Source organism: Saccostrea cucullata, unplaced genomic scaffold (genome assembly GCF_032062105.1).
Source record: "Saccostrea cucullata isolate Sc308-1 unplaced genomic scaffold, CSIRO_AGI_Scuc_v1 ctg176, whole genome shotgun sequence".
Lineage (NCBI taxonomy): Eukaryota > Metazoa > Mollusca > Bivalvia > Ostreida > Ostreidae > Saccostrea > Saccostrea cuccullata.
In genome coordinates, this window is record NW_026939570.1 from 908,559 (window position 1) to 922,322 (window position 13,764).

At 32.6% G+C, this 13,764-nt stretch overlaps 1 protein-coding gene across 4 annotated transcripts in view; it reads left to right on the top strand.

Annotated features, from left to right (window-relative positions):
• LOC134253316 (uncharacterized) overlaps positions 1–13,764 on the top strand; it is a 158,436-nt gene that overhangs the window by 126,788 nt on the left and 17,884 nt on the right. The window lies entirely within an intron of this gene.

The window sequence follows — 13,764 nt, forward strand, 5'->3', positions numbered from 1 at the left end:
CTATATTTCACTAAAAAAAAATATCTAGATTTATCCTAACTTTAATTGATAAAGCTTTTTCACCATGAAACATGCTAAAAAGACTGCTTGTAAATTCTTATCTGATTAAAAAAGGAAAATATAAGTGATCCATGATTAGAAACTATATTTCAAAATTTAATTACTTCACTTACTGCTGCTCTGAACTTTATCAATAACATTTCCACTTGAGGTTTACCATAATGATTTAGCATATTAAAATTAATATCGGAATTTCATTTGAAAAAAGAAAACTATGTACCAAAGGTTAATTTAAAAAAATGTAAATTATATCATAATCCTTTCAAATAATAAATTTAATTCATATATTATCAATCTAAAAATTTTCATAGTAATACAGTTTCTGTATACAATGTTCAGTAAACATCAAAGGATCAAAAGTTAATTAGAAGGTCACCACAAGTTCAAGACAAGGTGTACAGGGTATACACAGAGACCAGTAAGTAAATGTCAATCAAGTTCCAGCATCCAATGATGGACCTTCATGCACTTGATTGACAGGGCTACCCAGACCAGGTATTTTTGAAGGCGGTGCTTAAAATCTCTGCCTTTAAAGACGATCACATGATCAGCTGGTCGGAGTTAACGGAGACAGTCGAGCGTCTGGTTGAACGAGACTAGGTCAATACAGCGAAATTTGTATATATGTCTTAAGCAGGAGAGGAAAGATATATTCGAGAAAGGTATCTATAAATCTAAGATTATCTAACTAATAGATTCCACTATTTTAACATATATATTATATAAATTGACAAAATAGATTATTTGTTTTGTACAATTAAAAAAATCGTCTACTTTCGATTTAAAATTTTTATTTAATATAGGCCTTTCCCTTCTACTGTTGAAAACATATTTATATTAAAATTTCTAACTATAAGGGAAATCAAAGAACAAGATTTTTTAAATTCAAAAAGAATGTGAATATAACGAATACCACGGTCTATCTTATAAATCAGCATAATCGTGAAAGGGGAAATCTGGGCCCAGCAACAGCAGAATTAATTACATACAGAAAGACCAGTTCTTCATTACCAGCGTATTCATTAAGTTTTTTGCGCTTAAATTTCAACACTAGGCATAAAATACACACGAGTGACCCGGAATTGGAGACGACCCGGAATTGGCGACTCCACTGTATATAGAGAGGTCCTGTCTACCCACATGTATCAGTCACACCAGACGTATTGTATTTCTGAGGTTAGCGAAACAACCTGTTAAATAATCTGAAATAGTGGAGCTGAATGAATTGTGAAGATACCAAACAATACAGGGGTAGAAACTCCCCAAAATCATAACTCGCAAGTAATTGCAAGTACCGAAAAAAAGAACTCACATTTTCTAACTACAATTCGCACTTTCAAAATTAAAGCTTTTCAAAAATAAACAGCTTTGTATCGAAAACTTAGTAATTTTTAACATGATCATCAAATGGAACATGCTCGTTCATTTAAAAATGGAAAATATAAACAGTAACTAAAGAGAGAAAAGCTAAAACTGGTTTGAAACGGATGTTTCTTTCTTGGGTGAAAATTGCAATGAAAAAAATCAACTCGCAAATTTTTGGATATTCTAACTCGCATTTTGCGAGTTGTATATAGTGAATTTCGAACCCTGCAATATTAAGTCATGCTCAAGTGTCAAAAAAAATAATTATCCAAAAGCAAAACAAAAGAAGCAAACAAAAAGAGAAAAATCGCCAGCAGAGCAAAAATATCAGGGACTTCATCAGGAACCATAACTTTTTTAAAGCTCAAATTAACTTAACAGAACATGTATTTCTGAACATTGACACGTGAAGAATATTACCAGTATATCATGCTGTTATCAGATTTTGAGGTACCTATTTGATGTTTGCATTCCTTGAATACTAGTAATTTAAATTAACTAGTTTCGATTGAAGTTTATATTTTCTAAAATATCTATAGGGCGCCATTTTGGTATTTACTGCCAAAAAGTGATATCACCTATTCGAATTATTTATGAAATAACAACAATTCCCAAGACTTTAGGTTCCTACATCTTATTTACTTTCACTTTCGTTTTATAACTCATTCTAGGAGACAATCGATTACAGTTTTGCATATTAATAATTTCAATCAACCCAATAGAAATTGTAGTTTGTTTTGCTCACAAATTAATTTATTTCACTCATCTATATCAGGCACGTAGCATCGTTTTTGAAAGTGGGGGGGGGGGGGGCAACCAGAGAATTTTTTTTTTACTTACCTGAAAAAGTTGACAAGCAAAAAAAAAAAAAAAAAAAAAAAAATTAAAATTTTCCCAAAAAACAAAAATACTATTTAGTGGGGGGGGGGGGGGGGGGGGGGGGGGGGGGGGGGGGTGGCAAACTTTTTCGGAACTAACTTACTATCACTTCCAATTTTTTCCCTATAATTCTGATATCACTATACTATGGTATAAAGTGGGGGGCCAACCATCCTTTCAATGAACATTTACTATAGTAAAGGTTGCTACGTCCCTGTATATCATGTAAACTTTAAGAAAAACTGAAAAAAAACGCATGAAAACTGAGTAGTCCAAATTTTCTTGGTCCCAGTGGTAATCTTTATATTATAGGGAACATTCATTATTCATTGTTGTAAGAATTTCAAATAGGTGATATCACCAATTCAAATTGAATAGGTGATAAAACCTATTTAAATAGGTGAAATCACTTTTTCTAATAGGTGATATCACCTATTCAGCACAAATAGGTGATATCACTTATTCGAATAGACGATATCATTTCCAATAGGTGATATCACCTACTGTATTCGAATAAGTGATATCATCAATTCGAATAAGTGATATTGAAATTGAAATTTCAGGATAAAACTTAGACATTTCAACGATGGCAGATCCGGAATCCATTGAAAAAGGTTCTGATTTTGAGGTAGTTTACATTGTTTTCTGATGTATTTTTATCTCACCTGAGCCGAAGGTTCAATTGAGCTTTTCTGATCACGTTTTGTCCGTCGTCCGTCCGTCCGTCTGTAAATTTTTCACATATTCAAATTTTTCTCAAGAACCACTGGGCCAATTTTAACCAAACTTGGTACAAAGCATCCTTGGATAAAGGGGAATTTAAATTGTTAAAATAAAGGGCCAGGTTCTCTCAAAAGGGGAGATAATCAAGAAAAGACAAAATAGGGCGGGTCATTAAAAAAATCTTCTCAAGAACCACTGGGCCGGGAAAGCTGAAACTTATGTGGAAGCATCCTTGGGTAGTGTAGATATTAAATTGTTAAAATCATGACTCCAGGGGGTAGGGCGGGGCCACAATAGGGAGTCCAAATTTTACGCAGAAATGTATAGAACAAATCTTTAAATATCTTCTTCTCAAGAACCACTAGGCCAGGAAAGCTGAAACTTACGTGAAAGCATCCCTTGGTAGTGTAGATATAATATTGTTAAAATCATGACCCCCGGGGGTAAGGCGGGGCCACAATAGGGAATCCAAGTTTTACATAGAAATGTATAGAACAAATCTTTAAATATCTTCTTCTCAAGAACCACTAGGCCAGGAAAGCTGAAACTTACGTGGAAGCATCCTTGGGTAGTGTAGATATTAAATGTTAAAATCATGACCCCCGGGGGTAGGGCGGGGCCACAATAGGGAATCCAAGTTTTAAATAGATATATTTAGGAAAAATCTTTTAAGAATCTTCTTTTCAAAAACCACTGGGCCTGGAAAGCTGAAACTTATGTAGAAGCATCTTGCATGGGGTAGTGTAGATTCTAAAGTTTCAAAATCATGAAAGGGAAGGGGTTAGAGGGCACGATAGGTATAGCAAAAGGGGAAATTTGGTAAAGAACTGCATCACCCAAGTTACTCAGGTGAGCGATGTGGCCCATGGGCCTCTTGTTTGAAAGTAGGATACATATGCTGATTCGCCGGATTATGAAATTAATCAACATTCAAGTGAAATCAAAATGGGAAGTTTCCAATTCCCCTTTCTCTTTCAATATGAATGTTTTCATTTTTCGCTCTCCATAGTTTATTCAGTGTTACAAATAATGGAAGGCGGAAAAGGGGTTTTTGTGAGGTTTATTATATTCTAAAATTAAATTAATATTTTGAATTCAGAAAAAATTATTGAAGTCAAATATAAAGTGTTCCTTTATACATAAGAGCACTTTTTCTGTTCTACAAGTACATGTTCTTTTATCATAATTTATATCGTTTCTTCGTTTCTATGCAGTTTTTTGTGTGAACACTTTTCATCGAACTTTTAATAAAGTTTTAATATTTTTCATTAATACACAACAAGATTGCCACTTTTTCTAAATATTACGAATAAAATTAAAATCTGTGAAAGTGAAAAGAAGTATCGAATGCGCTCTTGCTTTATTTCAATAAACTTTGAATAGAATAAAAAGTCTACAATTTGGTCAGTGTATGTATGTGAATTTTATTGTAATCCTGATATAATACACGAAATTTGAAAAAAAAAAACTCAAATCTATGAATAAGCACCTTTAAACTGGTTTTGAAAATATAAGATAGCAAGCTTTGGGAAACTAATCACATGTATGCATCGTATGTTATGTGGCAGGAAAATCAATCCCCCTTAGAATTGAGAAATACCGGGAGACTGCTTCCTTTCACTTTGTGATTGATATTTGTAGTGTAACGAAATCCAGAGAGAAAATCCAAGAGAAGAAATAGCACATAAAGGTATGTAAAGTCTTTAATTATATTTCCAAGATAAGTTCTATAGATCGATGAGAAAGGCGAAGATAACCTTGATCAAACTGAAAAATCAACAAACAATAAAATCTATGAACAGGACATAAAACACGGAAAATCCAGAGATGGAATCAGGTGCATAAAAGGAATAAACACCCCCTGTCTACCAGTCACACACGCGAAGAGTCCTATTTATTGTTCAAATAGACAAAACATTTCATTGTCAAATTCAGTATAAAAATCAATCCCGGGAAAGGATTTAAAAGACAGGTCATAATACGACAAAATGACAGGTTATATTTACTAGCAAGGTCATGTTAATAACCATAGAATTTTCTAAATGTGACGAGGTTGTTGAAATCCCGTAAACATCAACTTATCTGTCAGTAGCTTGCATTGGTTTGCAAAGTGATAGTACTCAGGGTATGCTTTTGACTAGAGAATGTTCCATCGACCTGATTAATACATTGGGCTCACGACGGATTTAAAAAAGGATGCATATTCCTCCTAGGCACATAACTTTTGAATTTTCAAGAGTCCATGTTATTATTATTTTTTATTTTTGACAAAACAGACAGAAACTCACTATTTATTTTCTTCTTTACGGAAAAACCTACTATGGATGTTCTTAACCACAAAGCTTTTTAGATAAATACTTTAACAAGCAGACAAAAATAATCGATATTTAATTGAAAAATTAACAAAAGGCCCATGGAACACATCGCTCACCTAAGCACATTGGCTAGCAAAAAGGACAAATCAGTTCAGTATTGAAACGTTACTGGGGGTTTAATTTTATTCTAAGTTAGGGTGCCTCCATGTCAATATAGCATATAACTTTGCTGTTCTTGAGAAAAAAGATTTTAAAGGGGTTGGGTGGTTGTAGCCATTTTTAGACTATTTTGATCTCCTTTAGAAGAAGTGAGCTCTATATAAAGATATAATAAAATGATCAAATTTTTAAACTGAAAGTTATGAAATTTTTCTTTTCCAAATGATTGTTGACAACTTAAGATATCATATCTAAAACAATAAGTTATATCTGGAGGTTAATAAAAAAATTTATTTACCCCCTAGCCTCCTTAAAAGTTTTGATTTTCTTCTTATATATTACTTTTTAAAAATCTGAACCCCCCATTGCTGCCCCTCCTTAGACCCAAGAGGTCATGATTTGAACACATTTTAATCTTCACCTCATGGGGATGCCTCCTTAACATAGCTATTCTGTTCTTGAGAAAAAGATATTTTCTACTATTTACTTGTTTAAAACTTGTTCACCATCGTGGCCCCACACTAACCATAGTGGGTTATTAGTTGAACAAACTTAAATCTACACTACCTGATGATGATTCCATGTAAATATCACTAACCATGGCTTTGCTATACTTGAGAAGAAGATTTTTGAAAGATTTTTATGAAAAATTTTGAAACCCTACTGTTACCCAACCATTTCCCGGGGGTTATGAGTTGAACAAACTTTAATCTACAAATATCACTAATCATGGCTTTGCTTTTCTTGAGAAGAAAATTTTCAAATATTTTTTCTATATATGTAAAACTCTGATCGGCCATTGTGGCTCGAACTTACCCCTAGTGGTCATGATTTGAACAATCTTGAATGTGCATCACCTGAGGATGCATCCATATGAATAAGGCCGTCATAACTTTGCAGTTCTTGAGAAGATTTTAGAAGATTTTTGTTATATGTACCTATGCAAAACTTTGATACCCCACTGTGTCCGAAACCTACCCCAAGGGGTCATGGTTTGGACAAACTTGAATAACAAATACATGAGAATGATCTCATATCAGTTTCATCTTTCTTGGCTTAGTGTTTCTTGAGAAGATTTTTAAAGATTTTTCCTATTTCAATGTAAAATTTTGTCAGCTATTGTGGACCCACCCTTCCCCAAGTGGTCATGATTTTAACAAATTTGAATCGACACTACCTGAAATGATTCCACACGAGTTTCATCTTTCCTGTCCCAATGGTCACTCTAAAAAAAGTTTTACTTGTTGTTTTTAAAATAAGATATTAGATTAAGAAAAACTAGTAATTATTAGTAATCCATTTAGTCAGAATAGCAAGTAAATGACTATCATGGTTAGTAATTGTAAACATAATTAGTAATAAGGTTGAATTCATTTACTTATAAAATGATTTACTAAGTATCAATACTTAATAGGAATTATATTACTTAGTAAATGAACTACTCATTTTTAGTAAATTATTATTACTTAATTTAGAGATAATATGCTTTCTATTTACTAGATTTTATGAATTATTACTAAGTAAATGTAATTCTGAAATTAATTAAAATCTAGAATATTATTACTTAAGAGAATACTAAGTAAATGAAATACTTATCATATTTACTAATATCGACATTATTTACTAGAAAAACTGCAAGTTAAAGGAGATACATGAAACTATGAAAGTATAAAATGTAAGACTTATCACAGTTTTCTAGATCATAGTTTCTTAATTGAGCTTTTTGAGTCGTCAATTAGATGAAGTCTACATCAGATGGTAACAATACTTTCTATTTCTTTTGCCAATTTCTTTGTAATTGTTTTATTATATTTTAGAATAAAACATTTGATTCCAACATCAAAAGCCTTATAAATTGAATAAATTGTATCTTTTTCAGGACCATTTTAAAAATGGTTTAAAGTTTCAAGTACTTAATACAGCATTTTAATTAGTATGACTTTTTTTTTTACATGAAGGAATATTTAGAAGAAAGATAACTCCTCCTCACAGACAATTAATATGGAAGCCAAAATTATATATTACATTTCAAGAATTCAATCCTGATAGTGATTAGACTACCATTTTTAAGTAATTATTTGTATTGCAACTGCTCTGATTTCTCCTTGATTCAGGAAATAAATTATTGTTTTAAGTAAATCAATTAAATAGATTTTAAACAAGATGTGTTTGTGAAACACTGATGCCCTTCGTATGGCAACATAGCAAAATTTAAACTTTTCTTATATGCAAATTCAATATATTGGTATTTCTTGATATCTCAAAGGTCAAGGTCAAATGGTCAATGTTATTGGTATCTAAATGAAAGGTCCTGTCACAAAAAATACATATCTGAAATATGAAAGCACTAGCCCCAACCCTTCAGAAGTTATGGTCAAGGTTACCAATTTTGAAATGTAGATCAAACTCCAAGTCAAGGACAAAGGGTCAGATTTGGTGGTACCCAAAGAAAGGTCTTGTCACAAGGATGAAATATGTAAAGTATGAATGCACTAACCCTAACCCTTTTAAAGTTAAAGTCAATGTTTGCTTTTTAAAAGTGGGTCAAACTCCAAGGTCAAGGTCAAAAGGTCAAATTTGGCGATACTCAAAGAAAGGTCTTGTCAAAAGCAATGGACATGTGAAATATGCAAGTCATAACTCCGCTAAATCAAAAGTTATGGGCAAGGTTAAAGTTTTTGCGGACAAACAGTGAGACAGACAGACAGAGAGACAGACAGACGAACACGACAAAAACTATATACCCCCAAAACTTCATTTACGGAGGCAAAAAATATTAGTTATATAGTGATTTAAATAGTGGTAAAATGTAGGTAAAGACCAAGTAATGTTATTACTTATATACACAGATTTAAGTAAATATAAATTACTAAGTAAAACTTTTTAGTGTGTAAGTAAAACAATTCTTTAAAATACAAAAATCAAGTAAAACATTTGAATTTAGTAATTGACATATATTTCAGTAATTGATTTAAAATTTTAAGTAAATGCTTAGTAATTATCTTTTACTTATCTTTGTTATTTCAAGTAAAAAATGACTACTAAGTAAAACTTTTTTAAGAGTGGTTATTCATCAGAAGATTTTAAAGGAATATGAGCTGCAATCTGAATGTCTGAAAGTTTTGTTGAAAAATAGTAATTAACTATTTATTAATAGAAATAAGAAATTTAAAAAAAACTTCTGTCGTTCATATTTGCGATGGAAGAACTATTAATTTGCTTAGACTAAAGCAAAATAACATTTTTGTCGTCCTGCAAAATATTGATTTCTCATTTAAAGCTACACATTCCATTGCACAGAAATCATTTTTCTGAAATAATTTAATGCATTCTTTCAGCTTAATTCTTCATAAAGGTTTTAAAAATTACATACAAATTGAACTGTGTATTTAAGCACATTTTCACAACAAAATGTAATTCTCAAAAATGCAGCTCATATTGGTTTACATATTTTTTCCTATATATTCCTATGTAAAATTTAATCGGCCATTGGGACCGCATCCTACCCCTAAGGGGCATGATTTGAACAATTTGAACAAGTATATCAACAGTCTCGTTTAAAGTCATCAAAATATTTTGTATATAAGTTCTATGGTCGATACAATAACCTTGTCAGTAAATACGATTTATTATTGAATCATATGCTGACTGACGTTTTTCATACTAACTGTTAGCCCATTGTTTATACACTGAATTGACGACGGATTTTTTCGTTATTTCCCGATCATGACAAGGAGTACACGGCAGATGTCACCCATTGGCAGGGGGTGCTCACTCCTCCATGGCACCTGATCCTACCTCTAATGTGGAGGTCCGTATTTGCTCTACCCCTGTTTTGTATTGTTTAATATGGACATTTGATCTTGAATACTGTTCTTTACATTTTCACAACAAAATGTAATTCTCAAAAATGCAGCTCATATTGCTTTACATATTTTTTCCTATATATTCCTATGTAAAATTTAATCGGCCAGTGGGACCGCATCCTACCCCTAAGGGGCATGATTTGAACAATTTGAACAAGTATATCAACAGTCTCGTTTAAAGTCATCAAAATATTTTGTATTTAAGTTCTATGGTCGATACAATAACCTTGTCAGTAAATACGATTTATTATTGAATCATATGCTGACTGACGTTTTTCATACTAACTGTTAGCCCATTGTTTATACACTGAATTGACGACGGATTTTTTCGTTATTTCCCGATCATGACAAGGAGTACACGGCAGATGTCACCCATTGGCAGGGGGTGCTCACTCCTCCATGGCACTTGATCCTACCTCTAATGTGGAGGTCCGTATTTGCTCTACCCCTGTTTTGTATTGTTTAATATGGACATTTGATCTTGAATACTGTTCTTTATCTCCATATGTTCCATATCTTGCACACAGAAACATAAGGATATTTTTTAAAAAATTTCATCTCAAAAACAGCATAGTGATATTAATGCAAACTTAGAGTATACTCAGTTAGCGTACATTCATATTTTTATGAAATTTTCTGATCAAAATTTTTCTGTTGTCTGTCGTCGTCGTTGTCGGCATCGTCGTCATTAACTTTTCACATAAAGTATCCTCATGTGAAGTGGATTCAAGTTTGTTCAAATGAAGGACCAAGCTCTCTTCCAAAAGGAGATAATTATGAGTTAAATATGAATTAGTGAAAAATTAATGGTATCATTTTAAAATCTTCTCAAGAACTACTGGGCCAGGAAAGATGAAAACCACTTGGGAGCATACTCAGGTTATGTAATTTCAAGTTTGTGCAAATCATATTCCCCAGGGGTACGGTAAGGGCACAATGGGGGATAAAATCTAACTTGGGAATACATAGGATAAGTCTTTTAAAATCTTCTTATCAGGAACAACTAGGTAAGGAAAGATGAAACTCATGTGGAAGCATCTTCAGGTAGTGCAAGTTTGTTCAAATCATACACGCAGCGATATTTTTCATAAAGCGCTTGAGCTTTATGAAATACCCGGTATGTGTACGTGAAAAGTCTGTATGATTTACACGACAATAACTTACACAAAACATTCTGAAATGAAACAGACTGAATTAATAAAAATATATGCAATAAATTTATTTTCTCCAAAGTACTGATACGAAACAGATAGATCCTAGGCACGGCAGACTATAACTAAATGTATACATTGTAAAATCTCAGCACTATTCACACATATTGTTCCTTGTGAAAATGTTAAGACATTTTGTATCATTTGAGATTTTTTTATTTGCATTTTAGCCAGAGGATTGCAGATGAAGGCGGTAGATATTTGGAAAGAATTTAAAGTTAGCCTCTGCATTAGGACAAAGCAACACAGTACCAGAAGACGGGTGAGAGACATCACAGGAGTGTTTGATTTTACTCACTCCATTTCACCTCAAATAATGCAGTATGTTTTAACGAAAGACTGTTCAAAATTTAAAGATCATTTACAAAATAAAGGTTTTTCTCTTGACGAAAATAAACAGCCAATTGAAATTTGTCAAAATTCTGGAAAAAGTACTGTGGAAAATCTCGAGGATTTGGGTGATGAGTTGTGTGATGTAATTTCTCATTTCATCGTTGGTTATGATGTCAGAACCATTGTACTTTTAACCGGAATGGATATTTCTACAATCGATAGCACCTTGTCTTCACGCCTAGTTCTTTCTGGTTGGAACGAAGAGAAGAATCTTTTATATATCTTTGGAGAAAACAATCAAGTCGAAAACGTATACCATGAAATACAGGAGAAGAATGAAGGTTTATGGACATATCCACAAAACGTATCCTTATCAGTGAGTTTTATAATACAATTTCTATATCTGCACTCTTTAAAGAAATGTCGGATATATTATTGCTACCCTGGTCAGCTCCTCCGTCCGTCCGTTTGACACATTTTCTTCTAAATCTTACTACTTAAACGTTTTAAGAGTTCAACTAATCCTTTAGAATATGATAGATGGATACCTATAGATGAGCAGTTAAGTTTGGGAATTTTCAGTTTAACCTTGGGGGCAAAATACTGGCACTAATATGTTAAAAAGAAGCTGTGAAAGTATCAGGCCTTTTTTAACAATTTCTGAAAAAATCAAAACTGCTCAGTTTGGGTTAAAAATGCAGTCTTTTTCACTTTGAATGTTGGTGATCATGTTTCAGTTGAACATAACGTAATTTTCCCTATAGTCAATGCATTATGACGTCATAAATTGTGTTATGTTTACCATATCCTGTAAATTCCTTTAAAAATGACCTAAAATTGAAGCATCTTTTCAAAATTGTTTATAAAGCACAACCTTTGATTCAAAAAATGGAATTAAGTAATGAAAGATCTGTTTTTGAAGATAAAAAAAAATGTCTAAAATTTTGGATCGTGGGCTGTGTTCATATTTTAATTCTTTGCTGAAGGTAAGAAAATACGCATGTTTTCTGCAAAATTCAAGAACAGTTTATTTTATAAAAGCCTGCTTTCCAATAACTAGATTCTCAAAAAGAAAATTTATTACAGAAAATGGAAGCATTAAGTCTATATTTTGATACATAAAATGGGAAGGAGGTGAAAGTCAAATAATTGATTAGGGCGGGGCTATTTTACGCATAAAGTGAACCTCGCTCTTTTATAAAGTATTAAAGGAGGAGTTGTTTATAAGTAAATGGTGCCCTTCAATAAAAAATATTAGAGAAAAATGGCAGTATTTATGTTTTGTTACTGTAAATCCAAAATATGAGTCCGATCAAAAGTAATATTTTAAGTACGAGGTGCACTATGTAGCATCAATTCTGTGAAAGTCTCATCAAATTTTATCCTGTGGTATAAGAGAAGTTGCTGATAAGAGATAGGTACCCCATATCATAACGGATGGAGGGACAGACAGACATAAAAACAGACAAAAGGACGGACGGATGGACAAACCCACAAACCCATCACTTTATAACCCCTGCTTTCAAGTGGGGCATAACATGTGGGCTAGTATAGTCTACTTGTAGCATCAAAACTGTAGGTTGGGTATAATTTTCATAGAAGATCAAATACCACTAACACCGGGTATATAGTTTATGATATTTCTTTTTAGTTTATCAATGAAAGTGAAAAGAATTTTCATATCGTGGCATCAACAGAAGTGAAAAGTCATATTGTCAAACAGTCATCACTGACAATTGATGTCCTACCATATGTTTGTGATCGTAAAGCTCTATTCAGAATACTTTCAACACCTGGTGTACAGTCATCGATGAAGGAGGCTAATGCTAAAATGAAGGGAGGATTAAGTCGACCAATGGTTGGAGAGCTAGAGACAATTTCTCTAGCTGTTCTGAACTCATTCATCTCTTTCACTTGTGGATATATCTGTCGATCTCTCCAGGTATCACCGGAAATTCGTCAAGACGTGCAAACAAAACTGACTGGTTTTGAATACGTCTCAATTGTATGGGATGAAGATGAAAATAGCCTCTGGGTATGTTCTACAACAGATACATTTCAGACTGTATTTGAAGATGTCATGAAAATTATCCAAGGATCAAAAATCCGTGTTGAATGTGCTCAGGTTGCAGTAAAGGAAGAAGAGGTAAATGGATAAGACCATCCTTAAAATTATGTTTGTTTGCCCTTTTCCAATTTAGGATTTAAAAAACTAAAGGCTAGGTTGTGGGCAAGTTTTTTCTCTCCAAAAAATTCAAAATACTTCTTGATTTGGGGAGATAGGGTATCGTTTCATGCATGTTTAAATAGATTTCAGTTGGGCCATTTTCAGACAGTCACCATGAGAAGTCAAACTAGCAAAGATGACCTAAATATTGATGTATAAAATATATAGTAGCCTAAGGTACTTATTATACACCCGGGTATTTTTTTTGTATGTATTTTATACTTAATTGTTTATCTAAATAATTAATTTTTAAACTTAAAATACCATTAAACTAGCTAAACTTCTCATCAAAAAGGGTACGGGTTCGCGTTCTGTTTTTTTTTAATATGAGTATACACTTATGTGTGTTTCCTTTTTGAAAATAATAAAATTGAAATCATTTGTGATAGTTCTACTGATATGCTATAAATAAAATGTTTGTTGCAGCAAACAATGACGGAATATGTAAAAGGGAGCTCGAGAACAGGTCGCATGTTTAAAAAGACAGAGGAAACATCAATGCAAGGAATCCCACCGAGTCAGGATATAAACAAACGAAGATCAAATGATGATGAAAGTTTCAAAACTGGTTTGAAGTCTCAAAGTACACTATTTACGCCACTAGCAAAAGTCGGATTTACAACAGA